The 14515-nt window shown below is 41.8% G+C and overlaps 1 protein-coding gene across 4 annotated transcripts in view; it reads left to right on the forward strand.

Annotated features, from left to right (window-relative positions):
• The window catches only part of KLF7 (KLF transcription factor 7), a 456278-nt gene that overhangs the window by 203270 nt on the left and 238493 nt on the right, over positions 1-14515 (forward strand). The window lies entirely within an intron of this gene.

Here is a 14515-nt window from a genome sequence, read left to right on the forward strand (position 1 = left end):
CTCCCCATATCCCACCTCCATAATGGTGTGGCTCACAATTGACACAACATATGTGCTTCTTCGAAATCATATTTTTCTGATTCAGAGTATATAATGGATATGCAAGGGAGGCCTTTAAGAAAGAAAATCTATCATGAAGTTCTTATTGGCAAATGTAAGCAAATGTGACTTTATAAAAGGATTCTTCAAGTGGATTCCCTCCATGCCAAGATATTCACACCTCATATATAATTTCTTAAAATTCATATATTCAGATTAAGTTATATGAAGCCACATTAACAACGGCAAAAGTGACAAATAAGAGAGCCAATTTTGATCTTAGAATGGGGACAATGGGATAAGATGGAGAGATTTGGGGTCTGGAAGTTGAGTATATGGATAGAAAAGGGCCCCCTTATCCCCAAATGTCTGGGTGACACCAAACTGAAAGGCAGCTCTTGGAATGTGTCTCAGGTGCTACATTAACTCCTACTTTGACTATAATACCTTCTGGCACCAGAAATATGGCCAAGACAATTCCACGCATTCCTATAAATGGGTCTGTTTCTGCCTATTGTGTATAATATGTTCAAAACCTCTAAACATTCATGTATGTCCCTAACCGGAAGGTCCACGCAATGATGCAGCTAAGGGACTTATGCCCAAAGGAGTCTTGATCTCCAGCTCTAACAAAGACTGCTCTGATTCCTTGCGATTGTTCAACAGGCATCTCTCCCCTCTTTTACTATCCCTGGGAAACTGTTTCTGTGCACTCCCCACCCCTACCTGCCCTTCAAATGCCCACTAGCTGGGTGCATATGTTATTCTCAGGCAATAATGACTCTGAGTACACGTTTCTTAACTCATTCTGCTGTGTCACTGTCTCACCGGATCAATATTTGGCCTGGGAAGTGCTAACTCAAAGTGAAGGCTGCTTCCTCCTTCCTCTTGTAGAAGAGCCGTGTCTCCCTGGAGTGTGGCTAACCCTTGTGAATTTACCACTTCTTTTTTCCTCCTGCTTCTGTCTTCCTTCATCAGCTGACCCTGGTTTTAAGGATGGATTTCAGGATGGAGGACTTAGATCTTTTTTTTTTTTTTTCTTTCGTTCCCGTGCAAAGTTTTACTTTAAAACAAGGAAATCACCTGTTTATTTTAGCCCAGGCAGTCCTGGAGAGTTTAAGCACGTGGTTATGGAGAAAACTTCCTGGGTTCCAGTACTTCCTATTTGTGTGTCCTCGGGCAAGTCACTTAACCTCTTTATGTCATAATTTCACAGTTTGGAGAATGGGGATTAAAAAAGTAGCTCCCTGAGGAGCTGTGAGATTAGGTGACCTGATGCCCATCAAGTTCCTGGCGTGGCTCTGACAGGTGAACAGTAAACGCTCAATGAGCGTTAGCTAGCATTTATTGCTTCCCATGTTTCCTCTACATTCCGTACTCCGGTGGGTAGGGGGTTTGTTTTTGTGAGCTGAGTTTCTGCAAGAGAGACGAGAGGTTGGCTTAGATCTATATTTTTAGCCTTTTGGCCTTGTACTGTGGCCTTTCTCCCCTTATCTTTCTTGCTTTTTTTTCCTAAAGCCTAAAATATTTATTTATTTATTTTTATTTTTATTTTTTAACATCTTTATTGGAGTATAATTGCTTTACAATGGTGTGTTAGTTTCTGCTTTATAACATAGTGAATCAGCTATACGTATACATATATCCCCCATCTCCTCCCTCTTGCATCCTTTCTTGCCTGCCTTACCTCACATACACATGTCACATACACATTCACCTTGACAGGGAGTTTCTCAGTGGTCGGTAGCAAGTGCCTTTGTCTCTCATCCCCAACTCCTGACTGAGGACACAATTTAGAGCATATGTCCAATAAATGTCTTTCAAGTGATTTCCTTTCTATAGTCTCATCAGATTCTTGTCTTGTTATTTTTATCAGAGTCCTACATTCTGAACATTTGCTTGTTTTGGCAATGGAGTCTATGTTTGTAAGATATTCTTATAAGACTGTGTCCTAAAATATTTCCCAAAGTACGTATGACCGGCAGGGACACTAACCCAACAAGAAATATCAGGAGAAAAGATGTCTGTGGTTGCCTGCCTCTCCTCTCCTGCTTTGTGAGGAGTGGACACTTGTGAAGAATTGTCTGGTGGAGAGAAAAATGACAATTGGAGACCTGCAGAGGAATGTTAAGGGGCCTTTCTTTCCTGCACAGAGATTGTCTAGGGAAGATCCCATCCAACATCCCTACCTGGTCCCCTTCACCTTGAAACTCTTCCCCTCCCTCTTCTCAAGTCATTCTCCTCTAACCTTCTAGTATTTGTGGGTAAGTATTTGTTTGGCCACCAGAATTAGTTACCAAACTTTGCCACATTGTTTTCTACTTCTCCCCTTTTTAAGGATGTCCAATAGCGTGATGCCTCCTCCCCCTGTCCTTCTCAACAGGATTCTCCCCCTAAAAAGCATTATTTTCCATTGGCCTCTCCACAAAGAAGGGTCATAGTAAATTCAGTCATCTTAAGCTAATTCCTAGAATTGAGAAGTTGGGAGACACTGATCTAGGGCAGTAATTCTTTTTTAAAATGTAAATAAATATTTTATTTTAAAATATTTTTAGATTTACAGAAAAATTGCAAAGATAGTACAGAGAGTTCCAATATACCCCTCATCCAGTTTTACCTGTTGCTAACATCTTACATGATTATACTGATTCCAAATAAAGAACCAGCATTGGCACATTACATTACTATTAATTACACTGCATACTTTCTGTAGAAAGTTTTTCCCATATTGTGTCATTCCTGTTCCAGAATCCCATCCAGGATACCACATATGTCTCTTTAGCCTCTCCTGCTTGTGACAGTTTCTCGGACTTTTCTTGTATTTGGTGACCTTGACAGTTTTGAGGAGTACTGGTTGGATATTTTGTAGACTGTTACTCAGTTTTTTTTTTATAACAGCTTTATTGAGATATAGTTTACATACCATAGAATTTACCCAATAAAGTACATTTTTTTAGTATATTCACAGGTATGTACAAACATCACTACAGTCAATTTTAGAATATTTTCATCACCTCAAAAAGAAATTCCATATCCTTTAGCTATCACTGCTCCCAACTGCCAGCCCCTGTACCATGTCCCCATTCTCCTTAGCCCTAAGCAACCACTAATCTACTTTCTATCATTATAGATTTGCCTATTCTGGACATTTCATATAAATGGAATTATATAGTATATGGTTTTCTGTGTTTGGCTTTTTTCATTTAGCATAATGTTTTTAAGGTTCATCCACGTTGTAGGATGTATCAATACCTCATTCTTTTTTTTTTTTTTTTGCGGTACGCGGGCCTCTCACTGTTGTGGCCTCTCCCGTTGCGGAGCACAGGCTCTGGATGCGCAGGCTGAGCGGCCATGGCTCACGGGCTCAGCTGCTCTGCGGCATGTGGGATCTTCCCGGACCGGAGCACGAACCCGCGTCGCCTGCATCAGCAGGCGGACTCTCAACCACTGCGCCACCAGGAAAGCCCCAATACCTCATTCTTTTTTATGGCCCAATGCTGAGGTCAGGTGTTTGCAATTTGTTCTTACCCCAGAAGGCTAATGGCTGGGGTACTTTCCTGCAGTTGGGAAGGTATTTGCAGAGAGAACTAGATACACTGCCTGTGCAATAAATGCCCATTGATCCCAAGTAGATGAACAATATGGTTTTATAGTTAATTTAAAGTAATGTAGGGAATTAAGAGCACAGCTTCTACAGTCAGACTGCCTGGGTTTGCTTCTTGGCGTTACCTTTTATTCACTGTCTGACTCTAAGTAAGTTACTTAACCTTCCTGTACTTCTGTAAAATGGGAATAATTGTTTTCTCCTTAATAAATGTCAGCCATCAGGTAGGTTATACACATAGTGGGCTTTTGAGTTTTGGTAGATAGATAAATGGAATCATCTAATGACAAACTTGGAATATCAGTTTTCAAAGAAGGAATTAATAATGCATTCAATTATGATCAGTGTAGCTAAGTGTTTCTGGGGAGATTCAGAAAGCACTTAAGCATTTTACAGGAACCCAGCATCATGCCTCTGAGAAGAAGAGGTGAGGGAGATGGATTGAATCCAACCTGGCCCAATGACATCCCCTGGAAGTTAATTTGGTAATGAGCCCTTAAAATCTGCTTAGCTTACTTACCATTTTTCTCTTTTCTAAAATAAGAGTGCCAAATGTATGAAGAAAAAAACCCACTATTGTTTCGATGCTTTGTATACGAAGTTTTATTGTGTTACCAACACAACAGGTGTCACGGCATTTCCCGTGGGATTGGATAAGATGAGCCATAATGTCTCTCCGTCTTGAGAGTTCGTGGTGTTTCATATCAGCACCATCAATACTTCTTCCTCCAAAGTCTCACTCATGGCGCTGCCAGGAAGTAGCCCCACAGAGCCACATCAGTGAAGTAAAGCTTACTCTTACTCCTTCTGTGGTCATTATAAATTCATCATTTCCAGCTGCTCCCAAACTCATTTCTACCTTTCTTCTTTGTGCTTTACAAATTGTGTTGCTTGGGGGTGGAAAGGGGATAACTTTAGTAGGGAAGCTATTGCCAAAAACATAAAACGAAAGAACCACTTTTCTTTGTTTCAATTCTGCTATCTCAGAGGGTTTCTTTTATTTTATTTTTTTTCCTGTTAAATTACATCTCCTAATTAGGTCATGCTACTGGAGGTGACCTACATTTCAGAAGCCAACAAGCAACAACAGAGAGGCAGGGAACTGGGTGAGAGAGAAAAAAGAATGACTTCAAAATGGCTTCAAATTCAGCTTTTGTCAAGTGATTTGCTTGTGACAGAAGTTTCCATAAACTTGATCTTTAAATGAGTGTTTGTTCAATCAATGCAATATTTTGAAAGCTTATCTAATGGGATACACTGTGCTCTTTTATTTATTAGCCATACACACGTTTATTGAGCATGTGTGTGGGGGGGTGTATGAAATATACATATATACATATACACACATATTTACATATATATGATGTGAGATATCTACAGTTACCTCTATCTATGTATCTCTATATGTATATATAATGTTTATTTATGTATGTATCTATTATCTATGTGTATAATTATTGGGCATGGTTGAGGATGCAAAGAAATACAAGAAATGATGCCTGATCTCAAGGAGTTTGCAATCTAGGAGGAGTAAAGGGCTTCCCCAAAAGAGTTAAGCGATTGAGCTAGTTTGTGATAATAGGAGCTGTATTATTTATCTAGTGTTGCTGATAAAATTACCCCATCACCTAGTGACCTAAAACAGTAGGTGGGCTTCCCTGGTTGCGCAGTGGTTGAGAGTCCGCCTGCCGATGCAGGGGACATGGGTTCGTGCCCCGGTCTGGGAAGATCCCACATGCCGCGGAGCGGCTGGGTCCGTGAGCCATGGCCGCTGAGCCTGCGCGTCCAGAGCCTGTGCTCCGCAGCGGGAGAGGCTTGTGTACCGCAAACAAACAAACAAACAAACAAAAAACCAAAATAGTAGGTATTTCTTATCTCATATAGTTTCTGTGGGTTTGGAACCCAGGAGTGGATTATCTAGGTGGTTTTGGTTCAAAGACTTTTATAACGTTGAAGTCAAGGTCTCAGCCAGGCTACAGGCATCTGAAGGTTTGACTGGGGTTGGAGGATATGTTTCCAAGTTGGCTCACTCATAAATGGTGAGATTGTGAGGGTTGTTACCATGTGTATGTCTCCATAGGGTTTCCTGAGTGTACTAATGACATGGCATCTTGCTTCTCCCAGAGTGAATGGTCCAAGAGAGCAGGGCAGATGCAGCAATGTCTTTTATAACCTGGCCTCAGAAACCACACATCATTTTCATAATATACTCTTGAAAATATACATCAGTCCTATCAAAAAGGGAGGGAGCTACAGAAGGGCATCAATACCATGAGGTGGACATCCCTGTGGGCTATGTGGGAGGCTGGCTACCAAAGGGCCAAATGATTTGTTTAGAATTTAGGAGCTATAGGACTCAAGGAATAAAAGAGGGTGATCACAGGTAGGAGTAGTGTATTAGTTTTCTAGGACTACCATAACAAATTATCATAAACTGGTGATTTAAAACAACACAAATTTGTTCTCTCACCATTTTATAGTCCAAAGTCAAGGTGGTGCAGGTTTTCCTCTAAAGGCTCTCGGGGAGAATCATTGCTTGCCTCTTTCTTAGCTTCTGTTGGGTACAACACTCCAATCTCTGTGTCCATTTTCACATGGTATTCTTCTCCCTGTGTGGCTCTGTATCTTTACATGGCCTCCTTATAAGGACACTGGCTACTGGATTTAGTTTCCACTCTAATCCAGGGTCACCTCATCTTAACTAATTACATCTGCAAAGACCCTATTTCCAAAGAAGGTGATTCACAGGTACCACGTGTTAGGACTTCAGTATATCTTTTAGAGGGACACAGTTCAACCCACAAGTGATCAGGAAAAGGGGTCATGAGGAAACAGAATTAGATTTTCATGTATGGTTAAGATTTGGATGGAGAAAGAACAACATTCTAGGTGGGGGAGGTGTGATTGCAAAAGAGCCTGAAAGAGGAGATGAGGAAGGTAAGATACTGTGAGTTTTATTCAGTAAAATCAAACACAAGTAGGTCAGTCTGAATGGAAAAGAGTTTTATGTAAGGGAAGTGGTGGAAATTTAATTTGAAAAATTAGGTTATGGATATATTGTGAAAGGTCTTACAAAACATTAAGAAGTTTGGACAATAATGAATCATTAAAGATTTTCTTTTTTCTTTCTTTCCTTCCTTCCTCCCTCCCCCCTCCCTCCCTCCCTTCCTGCCTCCATTCCTTCCTCCCTCCATTCCTTCCTTCCTTCCTTCCTCTTTCTTTTTCTCAGAAGCCCGTAACTGTATTTATTTCTTTTTATTATATTAATTGAGGAATAACTTAACATATATAAAAGTGCACAAACCTCAACAAGTCTTTTTTTTAATAAATTTATTTATTTATTTTTGGCTGTGTTGGGTCTTCGTTTCTGTGCGAGGGCTTTCTCCAGTTGTGGAGAGAGGAGGCCACTCTTCCTCGCGGTGCGCGGGCCTCTCCCGTTGCGGAGCATAGGCTCCAGACGCGCAGGCTCAGTAGTTGTGGCTCACGGGCTTTGTTGCTCCCTGGGATGTGGGATCTTCCCAGACCAGGGCTTGAACCCGTGTCCCCTGCATTGGCAGGCAGATTCTCAACCACTGCGCCACCAGGGAAGCCCCAACAAGTTTTTACTTAACACACATATGCACACATATACAACCACATAAATACCTCCTGGATTACACTATAGGACAATTCCAGCTTTCTGGAAGGTGCCCTTTGTGCATCTATCCAAGCAATACCCTCCCCCAGAAGCAGCCACTATTATCATGTCTATCACCATAGAGTATTCTGCTCTTAAATTTCACATAAATGGAATCATGCTGCATGTATTCTTTTATGACTAGTTCCTTTTTCTCATTGTTTCCTGTGAGATTTATCCCTGTTATGTGTAGCAGTAGTTGGTTCTTTTTATTGCTGTATACTAATCCATTATATGAGTATATCACATTTTATTTATACTTTGTACTATTTTTTTTTACAACTTTATTGGGGTATAATTGCTTTACAATGGTGTGTTAGTTTCTGCTTTATAACAAAGTGAATCAGTTATACATATACATCTGTTCCCATATCCCTTCCCTCTTGCCTCTCCCTCCCTCTCACCCTCCCTATCCCACCCCTCCAGGCGGTCCCAAAGCACCGAGCTGATTTCCCTGTGCTATGCGGCTGCTTCCCACTAGCTATCTACCTTACGTTGATGAACACACTTAAAACTTTTTAATGTATGGCATGACTCAATGAAAAGAACTGTTTGTGGCATGTGTTGTTGGATAGATGAATGAAAAAACTGCAGGTGGATTGAATGGGTAGAGGAAGATTTCTAAAGCTTTAGGGTACACCAGTAGCATGTGGGGAAAGCTTGTTAAAAATTCCATCCCCCTGACATAGATACACTACCAAATGTAAAATAGATAGCTAGTGGGAAGCAGCCACATAGCACAGGGAGATCAGCTCTGTTCTTTGTGACCACCTAGAAGGGTGGGATAGGGAAGGTGGGAGGGAGATGCAAGAGGGAGGGGATATGGGGATATATGTACACGTATAGCTGATTCACTTTGTTATACAGTAGAAACTAACACAACACTGTAAAGCAATTATACTCCAATAAAGATGTTAAAAAAAAATTCTGACCCTTGAGAACGAAGCCCAGATATTCTGAGATACAGGTCTGGGGGCTAGGATTTTGCATTTTTAATAAGATCCCTTGGTAATTTTGGAGGCGATCTTTGGGCCACGCTTTGAGAAACACTGAGGAAGCGTTTGGAATTTAGGAGACAGGAATTGAACAGTCAAAAATTTTCTCACTGATGTGTCCTAATGGTCACCTGAACTAGGATGTTGGCCCTGGGAGTGAAAAAGAAGGGATGGTTGTGAGATGGGAAAGACAGAGGGAGGACTCTATAGGCATTGTTGGCAGACCGGCAGTGAGGAGGGAGGGAGAGAGAGAGAGAGAGATGAGTCTCAAACGACTCTGTGGTGTCACCTCTGGATGACTGAAGAAAAGGTGACATCATTTACAGAGATAAGAAAATCATACTAAACAACTGACTTTATGGAGGTGATAGGTTCAGGGCAGTCCTGTGGTTTGAGAAAATGATGTAGACCCATGACAGCATTGGATGGTGATTGAGGAGGCTGTGTTGAGGGTCGCTATTATTTTCTGAGCAGATCACTGCTATCTTATTGAGCTTAATGTCACTCAAGGTCCTAAAACTTCAACTATGAGGGTCCTCACAGTCCTTCTGCTCTTCTCTCTGCTGCTAACCAAAGCCACCCGGAAACGAGGCTAGGTATAACTTTGTTCAGTTTCAGGGTGGACCCGTTGCCTCTTCTGATATTGTTAGAGATGGTTCTGAGTAGCCCTCTAGCTCAAAGACTGAAACGCCTGTTCAACTGTAAGTAAAGTATATCTGGCTGTTCTTGGACAGCCTTGCTTTTGCCGTCGGTTATTTCTTAGAAGCACTCGTTGTGCACATTCCTTCCTATACAGGGTTGAGAGCCCCCTTCTACCAGCCTTTTCTTCTTCTCAAGGATATATGAAGCCAGTTCCATTAGTCTTCCTGCATAGAGCCAATTTCCCAAAGCTTTAATCAATTTTCGTGCCTCTCACCTGGAAACGTGATTACATGCTTGACTAAGAGAAGCATTCGTTTTCTCCATACTGCGTTGGGGCTGCTGGAAATTGCTGGAAGAGTGTGATCTACAGTTTGTGTTCCCTAAACAACGTGCATGTAAAGTCACCCTTTGGGGGGTGAAATTGAATTGTACTTTCCCTTTTGCTCAAATTATAATCTCAGCAGCGCTTTCACTTATTTCTCATTGACCTTTTAGAACTCTAACATTTTAGTGGTAAAGTATGTTCCTCTTTCTAAATTGTCAGCAGCTACCACAATTTTCCCCCTGCAAAACATGATAAAATACATATTAAATTTTCTCTTTATCATGATTTAACAATGATCACTTCCTCAAAAACTAGATTTATCTAATTGGAAATTTTTAAAGTCTCTTTAAGTCAAGGAATGGTAAAATACCAGAATGTCAAAAACTCTGTCAGGAGCTCAGGTAGCAGGTAGAGGCCAGTAATTCAAAACAAAAGGATATTGAAAGTGATCCAACTTCTCCTTAGCTCAGAGAAGTGTATGCCCACCCCCCATCTTGTGGAAGGCAGAACACCATCAAGCCTCTTGGTAGAGCTGGGCAGGGATTATACATGGAGATGGGAAGGGAGGGCACAGCAAGCAAGGCTGGCCTTCCCATTCAGAGAGTCACTTAAATTTGTGAATGTTCCAAGCAATATATATGCATCCTTTATCCTGCTCCTTTGCGTATTTGAAGAAAGATAAGGGCAATTTCAGTTGGTAAAGTATTTGCAGCCCAGAGAGGTTAAATGATTAGCTGAAGATGACAATGTAAGTAAGTGATAGGGCTAGAAGAACCAAAGGTTACATATCTAGTGTGTTCTTGCCAGAAACCAGAGGGCTATGACTGATGTCAGGCTTGATAAAGATGTTTCTCACGGGGGCAGCATGGATACATACCCAGAGAGGCAGGAAAATCCTGTCTTCCCTCATAGACATCAGCCTTTCTTGCCTCCGCCTGGAGAAAGCAATCCATACCCATTTCCCAGGAAGGTAGGATAATTTACGCAGGATTTAAAGAGACAGCAGAGCCAGAGTCGGGAATGATGTTCGGTTCTCCCACCTGTTCGTGCTGATTGACAGGGTTTTGTCGATTGCCTCTTCTGGGTGTCCATGTTTATATTGATGCTTGCCCGCACCCCCACACACACACCCAGTTTCAGCACTGGGCTTTGTTTCCCCATTTGTGAGCTTCCCTATGTTGCTCACAGAGGAGGTTCTGGACTCTGAAAAGAGCAGTAGCGTGGGTGAGAAAGGCAGAGCTCCATGTTCCCCAAATGGAATCATGCCAGGATGCATTAGCTTTGGTATATTTCTTGAGGAAAGTTCAGACCAAATGAAAAGGCTCCGTTTCTTAATTCTGGCAGCAGAACTGTAATATTGCTTTTACAACATCCTCTCAAATCTGAATAATGCTCAGAGGCAGTCTGCAGAAGGCACTCTTTCCCAACCAGGTTGTTTTCTCAAAAGCCAACACAATCTCTTCTAGGGAGTGAGGGTGTCCACACATTTGGCAAGTGGTTCATCTAACTAGAACCACAGACATACCCTCTGAGGAATTCCTGGCTCCAGGTGACTGGGTTACGGAAAAGCTGAATAAACACACACTCGGGGATGTTTGGCTCAGAAGGGCCATGGGCTTTCCTCTTCTTTTAGGGCGAAAATGTCTTGTTTACCACAACAGTATGAGGAGATGAGGGCTTTTCTTGTGATTGAGAGTTCTTATTCCCTTAAGTCTCTGAAAAATGCAAAGTTTTCTGCTCCGCTGCCAAAAGCATGGAGAGCATAAGCCTGTGTAGCACTCGGGTCAGCTGTGTGTGGAGGGGCACCTTCTGAGCTGTCTTCTTATTTCTACTTTTTAAGTAAGCTTTTCTGACTGTGTGAGCAGCCTACAGATGAATAAATAGAAGCTTATCCAGACTCCAGAAGCCTCCTCATTGCCCCTTCCTCTCACTGCCCTCCTCTGCCAAGGGTTGCCACTATCCTTGACCTCCAACACCACAGATTATTTTTGCTTTTTAAAAAACCATACAGAAATGAAACAACACACGGTTCTTTGCATGTCTGGCTGCTTTTGCCCAGAATTATGGGTGTGACATACATTCATGTTGAAACAATAGTAATAGCTCACGCACTGTAATTTCTGCTTAGTATTCCATGGTATGTATATAGCACAATTTGTCTGTTTCTCTGTTCATGGACATTTGGGTGTTTTTGTTTTTTTTTTTTTTTTTTTTTGCAGTACGTGGGCCTCTCACTGTTGTGGCTTCTCCCATTGCGGACCACAGGCTGCGGACACGCAGGCCCAGCGGCCATGGCTCACGGGCCCAGCCGCTCCGCGGCATGTGGGATCTTCCCAGACCAGGGCACGAACCCGTGTCCCCTGCATCGGCAGGTGGACTCTCAACCACTGCACCACCAGGGAAGCCCCCATTTGGGTGATGTTAACATTGGATTTTAGCAGTCTTTTGATGTGCCTCTGCCTGTGCACAGAGAGTGTACCTAGGGTGTCACATAAATGTCTGTGCCTATGTGTGACCTCATTCTCTGCAGAGATATAGCAGCCAGAGGGCATAGGTTCTGGGGCTCGGGCCTGATTTCAAATACTCAGATTTCAGGTACACCCATCGTTTCATGAGTATACTTGAACTTATCAAATCAGTTATGCCAAGTTTGTGTTTGGAGAAAGTGGTTTCTGCAGATGTAAGACATGTAAATATACTTCTTACAAAAGTCTGTTCCTTCTACATGGATATTTTGAGGCTTTGTGATTTTCAGCTATGCATTAAGTATGTGTATTTAGAAAAAGCTTAAATTGCATATAAAACCAATTCAAGTTATTTATATAGAATTTGAGCACAGCAAACTTTTACATGACTGATACAGAGAACATTTTTACCCAGATTATACTACTTGCCCATCTTAGTTGGGTCTTCTTTTTTTTTTTTTTTTTGATGTTGGGATAGGAGTTTTATTAATTTATTTATGCTGCGTTGGGTCTTCGTTTCTGTGCGAGGGCTTTCTCTAGTTGTGGCAAGCGGGGTCCACTCTTCATCACGGTGTGCGGGCCTCTCACTGTCGCGGCCTCTCTTGTTGCGGAGCACAGGCTCCAGACGCGCAGGCTCAGTAGTTGTGGCTCACAGGCCCAGTTGCTCCGCGGTATGTGGGATCCTCCCAGACCAGGGCTCGAACCCGTGTCCCCTGCATTAGCAGGAGGATTCTCAACCACTGCACCACCAGGGAGCCCCTAGTTGGGTCATCTTGCTGAAGTATATTCTCTTTATTACACGTTATTCATCTTATAAAACTAAGCATTTGTTTACAAACGTGAAGTGAAATGTTTTTTGGAAAGAGCATGACTAGGTATAAAGTGTGTAGCTTTTGTTGTAAGTTTATCTAACATGAGATTTTTACTTTTCATATTTTCAGCCATTAGGGATGAAAAAGTGGTTCATCTTTCTTTTTAGTATATGTATGAACCAAATTATTAAGGTGGTTTTTACTAGATTCATGACTACCCTTCCTCAACCCTGCTTGACTTGTGAAAAATCCTCAGTTATGTTAGCCAGTACCAATAAGTAGCTGTGATAAATTATCCTACATGTCAACTGGAAGATGAACATGGCTCTTCCCAGTATAAAATGAGGCAAGCAACAAAATTACCAAGAATACTTTCCCCCTAAAATTACAAGCACTTTTTAATGGATTCAAATATGTGAACAAATATTTGGAGAATAGTTGTGTGTATTTGTTTTGAGTAAAACATATTTACAAGAGTCACCAATGAATTACTAACACAATAATTAATTTACTATGCAGCTCTAGTTGGGAAAATGGCTTGAAATTGTAAAGATGTCTTGTAAAGAATGATTTAATGATTTAACAGAAAGTATTATCCCCTTTAAACTCGAATTTATGGAAAACACTTCTGTGGTGTCTTTACGTGCCTAGCATGGTAATTTAGTGAGGAAAGAAGCACCGTTAGAGGAGAGACAGACCCCTCCACTCCAGGAGGGGAAGGTGGAGGGAAGTCTCCCCTGCTTCACCAGTGCTCTTCCTCACTTTTCTTCAAGGGGCCCTTCTTGAGGCTCTCTCACCAGCCTGTCCTCCCCTGTCTATCTTCACCTCCTATGGGGTAACTGGAGATGTGGCCGGAGGAGTGCAGACATATGTGCACATAACTTCCATCTGGGCCCAGATGGAGTCGAGGGCAAAGGCCACTTATGAGTGTGTATTTTCATTTGTGTCAGTGACCAGCTCTTGTGATAAAAATTCAAGCAGAAAAATCCCGATGACTTCCATGTTCTTGGATTAGTCAAATAATTGGCCATATACAGCCTGAGTTCCCTCCACTTCTGACTCTGACCTTGGACCGTCACTTAGCCGGCCTAAATCTGGAAATGTGGATGACCACAACTCCCTTTGTTGCCTTGTGAAGCTCAAGCAAAATAATATCATTGGAAAGCTCTTTATAAGAGTAAAAAGAGTGAAGCATTATAGTTTTTATTATACTTGAGTAAAAAAGTAGATTTTTTTTCCAGCCTGAATTGTACCAGCTCTTCTGGCTCACTCCCTTCAGGTCCTTTAATTGGTTTGTGGAGTATGGATTTAGCCTGTTTGTATTCTGATATTTTGCATGTTTTTGGAATGGTAAAGATCGTGGTGTTCTATGGATTATACAGAGTTCTTATCCAGGCACAGTGGAAAAGCTTCATGTATTTTTAAATAAACGATAACAAAAAATTTACGATTTTAATGAGCCAACATATGGTCTTTAAGTGCCTGTTATGGACTCTGCTTTGTAAGATTTCTTTTTATTTTTTAGAAGCAACAAGAACATAAGAGAAAAGCTTCATGGTTTGTTCCTATAAAGTGTAATAGGAATTTCACCTGGGCTCCAGCCCAAAGATGTAGTTAGGTAGAAATTAAGAGTAAAATAGCTAGTCTGTGTTTGATCTCATTCAGGTTCTTCCCTCTGGTTTCAAAAAGGTGTGTGAAGGTGTAAGGAGAAGGACTTTGTAAGATTCATCACAGTGTTTTCTCCTAAGATTCCCTTGTGAGCCTTGTGATTCCCATGTGACTCCAGCGGATTCTCCCTAGAGAACCTGCCTAGCAATGATTCAAGGACTCACACAAGCCTGGAAGGATCTCTGCAGCTGGAAGCACATGCTTTCAGCTTGGGGAGGAATGATTGAGGCCAGGAGGTGACTGTGGTTTGCTGGTCGCCCTCATGTCGAGTGGAGGGAGGGTGCCTCAT

Source organism: Mesoplodon mirus, assembly GCF_964341445.2.
Source record: "Mesoplodon mirus genome assembly, chromosome: 8".
Classification (NCBI taxonomy): Eukaryota; Metazoa; Chordata; class Mammalia; order Artiodactyla; family Ziphiidae; genus Mesoplodon; species Mesoplodon mirus.